The sequence below is a fragment of the Coregonus lavaretus genome (genome assembly GCF_964263955.1).
Source record: "Coregonus lavaretus genome assembly, chromosome: 3".
Taxonomy (NCBI): domain Eukaryota; kingdom Metazoa; phylum Chordata; class Actinopteri; order Salmoniformes; family Salmonidae; genus Coregonus; species Coregonus lavaretus.
In genome coordinates, this window is record NC_139990.1 from 63,651,246 (window position 1) to 63,656,811 (window position 5,566).

The window sequence follows — 5,566 nt, forward strand, 5'->3', positions numbered from 1 at the left end:
GTCGGGCATGTGTGTGAAGAGGATGGCACAACAATTCCCAAACGGGAAGAAAACTGGTCTGTTCAGAGCACAGATGCCAACTGAATGCCTCCTGAGAGATGCATTAAGAGCGAGGAGTGATTTAATGCAAGCACACACACAAAAACCCCAGCCTGCCTCCCCCCTCCATCAACGCGTCTCGTGATTTCTGCAATTAGCAAACACATCTGAGGTGCTTAAAGGCAAGGCCAGCCTGGCAGAGGGAGGGAGCGAGGGAGAAGGGAGGGTCCGGAGGAGGAGGAAAGGATGGGGTGATGGTGGTGGTGGTGGTGTTATGGAGGCGTGATGCAGCATGGCGGGCGCAAGGCTGTTGTTGTTACCTGCTCTCTCTGGTCCTCACTTCCATTTCATGCCAGCGTGCGTCGTCCTAAGATGGTGGCGTGGGCTGCGTCTCGCGGTACAGGAGAATGGGGCAGGCAGCTGAGGATGAAGCGAGGGAGGGGAGGAGGGGAGAGGCGATGCGGAGGAGGGCGAGAAGAGGGAGGCGGAGTCAACAGCAACCTCTCCTTCCTCTCCCTGTTTTTCAGCCTCATTTTGCCAGAATTCTGTCACGGGTGGTGTTGGTAGTCTGCACAAAAAATAAGAATAGGGTAAAAGAGAAAATGTGAGTATGCGGTTTAACCAGCGGAGATACACATACATGCATATGTACGTATACACACGCACCCACACACACCTTTTCATGTCTTTTTCTCATGGTACAGTCTGCCCCTGAGCATGCAAATGACTTTCATTATGCAAATGCATGCAAATCAGATCCAACCATCTGAGAATCAAGACTGGGAAGAAAAAAAATAGACACAGAGATTGAATGAAAGAATGAAAGAGAAAAAGAACAGGGGGGGAATTATTTTGATTGGCAGGAGACGGTAAGTTAGGTAAATGGTATGTGGAGGAACAATGGTGGCCCCAATTGGACAAACAAGATTAACTTTTGTATTATGAAGATGACTTATCTTTTTTCTGACTGCACTGTATTTTAACATCATATTTGATATCATACAAGTTTCATATGAAGTTAAGTTCAGACTCACATCATCTGCAATAGTAACCAAGGAAATTGCTCCAAGCTAACGTAGGCTTTTCAGCCATTCCACAATAAATGTCTTCACTTTCATTCAAGGATGCAACAAGGACTTGAGCTCTGTTGTGTAAAAAACACATTAATTAGAGGAAGGCCCAAAAAATGGTCAAAGACTCCAGTCACCCAAGTCATAGACTGTTCTTTCTGCTACCGCACGGCAAGCAGTACCGGAGCGCCAAGTCTAGGTCCAAAAGGCTCCTTAACAGCTTCTACCCCTAAGCCATAAGAATGCTGAACAATTAATTAAATGGCCACCCAGACTATTTACATTGACCCCCCCTTTTTTGTTTTTACACTGCTGCTACTCGCTGTTTATTATCTATGCATAGTCACTTTACCCCTACCTACATGTACAAATTAACTTGACTAACCTGTACCCCCGCACATTGACTCGGTCCCGGTACCCCCTGTATATAACCTCGTTATTGTTATTTTATTGTGTTACTTTTTACACCAGACATGGTGGTGTAGCAGGAAGATCGTAATGCCGTGAACCAAGAGGTTGTGAGTTCATATCCCAGGTGAGGACATGTTGAATAATAATTACTGTATATATAAACATACACAATGTGAAGGTATGTAAAATATGTAAATTGAAAACACTGTGACTGTGTGACGTTTGGTTTGCAGGGCATCACCTATATAATCTCGTGAAAAATATCCACATGTGAAATATCCCCACATGTAAGTGGCACCAAAACCACATGATTTCACATGTGAAAGGTTGTGTGATCACATGTGAAAATATAATATAATGCAGTGGGAGAACAGCTGTGACCTAGAAGGGGATTGTTGTCCAGAATATGCTATTGGAGTCACAGATGGTTTGCTGTTAAGAGACCAAATGTTGTGAAACTTCATTATAACAAAGACAACAATGCTACAGTGTCAACATGCTAGGTTGATGAAGAGGTTGCTGGAGCTATTGTATCAACATGCTAGGTTGATGAAGAGGTTGCTGGAGCTATTGTATCAACATGCTAGGTTGATGAAGAGGTTGCTGGAGCTATTGTATCAACATGCTAGGTTGATGAAGAGGTTGCTGGAGCTATTGTATGAACATGCTAGGTTGATGAAGAGGTTGCTGGAGCTATTGTATCAACATGCTAGGTTGATGAAGAGGTTGCTGGAGCTATTGTATCAACATGCTAGGTTGATGAAGAGGCTGCTGGAGCTATTGTATCAACATGCTAGGTTGATGAAGAGGTTGCTGGAGCTATTGTATCAACATGCTAGGTTGATGAAGAGGTTGCTGGAGCTATTGTATCAACATGCTAGGTTGATGAAGAGGTTGCTGGAGCTATTGTATCAACATGCTAGGTTGATGAAGAGGTTGCTGGAGCTATTGTATCAACATGCTAGGTTGATGAAGAGGTTGATGGACCTATTATGTTAGCCTTCACATTCTTTTAGCACAAACTCAAACTAGTCAAGCATATTGTAGTGGTGCTTTTCCATGTCATTCTCCGGTCAAGCTACACACGCAAGTAGCCCAAGAGCCACAAACTAACTCCACTAATCTGGGTTGGAATCTACTAACTAGCTACCAGCCTAGCCTATATATGACATTCGGTGAACCAACGAAGACAACAGACTAATCGGGGAGGAGAGAGCTGCTGTCTGTTTTCACGCTCAAGCCAGCAGAAAGGATCCTCCATTAGCTGCTAGAGGAAGGAGGCAGCATTTGTTTCAGGGTGCCAGTAGGGAGACACTATTTTGTAGGCTGTAATAGGGTAGTGGGGATAGGGGTGAAGGGAAGGGGCTTGGAGTATGAGAGAGTAGGCAAGGAGGAAGGGAAGGGCTGTAGTAGAGGGGGTGGGGTACCACTGAATGGTGGCAAACCTCTCCTAATTGGCACTTGACATTTTTTTGCCATTGGCACTAAAGTGGGCTGGCTTTCAAGCCTGCTCCGAGTCCTTGTTGGAAAAGTGCCATATGCAAATATGGCGAATGGGCTCCATTGTGAAGCCTCTGATATTAACAGCTCAGGGAACAATGAAATTGTGTGCTTACTCTGGACTCGTAGGTGTGTGAGCGAGAACAAGACAATGGCTGCCAAAGCAGCTTCGGTCTGAATAGCCCCTTCACATGATGTTCTGACAAGTCATTTCACCAGAATGGCCTTCTGTGGACTGAGGCTCTGTCAGGCTCTGTCCAAAAGCTTTGTTCAAGACTGAAACAGTTTGTTTCAGTTTGTGCAATATTTGCCCAACTTCTGAAAACGTCATCCTTCTCTGTTTGTTGAGAGGCTATTTTTCCTAACTATCAAAATATACAGAAAAGTATTTGCTTTTTTCAAGAGATCCATCCTATGTTAAAGCATTACCAGTTGAGCACATCGTTCTAAATCAGGGTTGCCCAACCCTGTTCCTGGAAAGCTACCCTTCTGTAGGTTTTCGCTCCAACCCCAGGTGTTACTAACCTGATTCATCTTATCAACCTGCTAATTATTAGAATCAGGTGTGCTAGATTAGGGTTGGAGCAAAAACCTACAGGACGGTAGCTCTCCAGGAACAGGGTTGGGCAGTCCTGTTCTAAATGCTAGAATGTATAGTGTATAATCCTTGTGATATTTCTTTATTTGGATTGTTTACCCTTCACTAGCTCCCTAGGGCAACAGTGGAGGGAGATCTAAAGATAACTCCTGTCTTCCTTCTGAGACTTCTTGGAAAATCAATGATGAATTGTAGCAAAACTGAGAAGCATTTCCAAAAACCGAGAAATGAGAAGAGACTGATCTTGGACAGCTAGGCCAAACAAACTCCCAGCACTAACTTCCAAGACGAAACATATAAAGCAGATTGTCAAAGGACGTAAAGCAGTCCCATCTTCATCTCCACACAAGTCGAAACTGTCAGGGAGGAAACAGAACAACGGGTCCAACAATAGCACCCACCTCCGGTGTGGTCTGAATCAAGTCAAAGTACACCTGTTACTGCTAAGTTACCAAACTTAATCTCCTTTGTCTGGGTGGGCCCATTGACTTCTGTAAACGCCTGAAATACATTCACTTCTCTGTGAGCGACAGGGAGGCGGGGGCCACTTTAGAAATGGCAAATTCTGCCCCTCCGTACCAGCCCAACAGTGAAGCCATTTTCCAAACTCTGTTGGTGTGTTCCGTTGAGAGAAAGAGAGGCAGGGAAAAAAGGGCAAGAATCACTGGGCCTTTTTCAGAAAGCTGTCTGGCTGCTAGGACCCGGAGGTGCTGAAAGGGTGGTAAAGGAGCCCATTGTCTCCCTGTGACAAGTGGACTAGCTCTATTGACTGTAAAGTCTACTGGTGGGGGAGCCCCAAGGGCCCGACCACAATGCCTGTTTTTCTACTTGACACTTGGAGTCTAAATCTGCTTGCCTAGTGCCTGAAAGCTAAGACAAATCCACCAAACCCTCCCTCTGCCTCCCTTCCTTCCTCCTCTCCCTCCCTTCATCCTTTCTCTTTCCTCCCCTTTCTCTTTCCCTCCCTCCACTCCAGACAGGGCTACAGGAGAGGCCCAGAGGTTTTGTGGAACTCCTGTTTTTGTGCCATTTTCAGGCAGGCAGTGCAACGGCCGTCTTTCATCTGGGGTAAGGTTGCAACATTTTAGGAACATTCAATGAATTCCCTGGTGTTCCAGAAATCCTAATTGGAAGTTTCTGGATTTCCTGCTTATTTCCTCCATATTCCGGGCATCCTCCAACCAGGATTTCGGGAAAACCAGGGAATTTATTGAAAGTTCCTGGAATTTTGCAACCCTACTCTAGGGTCCCTAGGGTCCCTAGGGTCCCTAGTGTGCCACACACAGAGTGTGAAAAATAAACACAAATTGATATCAGAGAGCTAATCTAACTTAGCTAAAAACACTACCCATAAATGTCCTCAATCAACCAAATTTTACTTGCATAACACTTTGTAAAAAGCCAATGTGTCACATTAACAGCCACAACGGCATACAACCACAGATAACAGCCAAGAATAGTCGTTGGGCCCTTGTTCCAGTTCCCCTGGATTCTTCCATTGGTAATGACAGTAGCTAGGGAGAACAGACAAAGAGCAAGGTACCACTCTGCCACCGGAGGAGGTGACATCACCGCCTGTCACTTCCTGTCAAGGCCCTCGTCTCTCTCGCTCCCTCGCTGAGCCCTGAGCTCAAATGTCACACTCAGCACCTGCAATGCAGCAGGCAGGGACCGCTGCACAACCCGCTAAGATTGACATTGTGAGTGTTGTTGCCACACAAACGCTCCAACAGGAGTTTCAGTCTAGTCCGACGTGCCATGTCGGAGTCAATATTGTGTTTGTTATCAAAGCAGAATTCAAATGTATAAATTTAACCGAGTACATGTGATTGAAACCCTGTTTAGGCCACTGATCACCATATGAATAATGTGGTTTTCAAACATAGTGGTGCTAGAGTATACAATGTACTCTCCAATGTCCCTTTAATGTCTTGAAGCTATGGAAGGC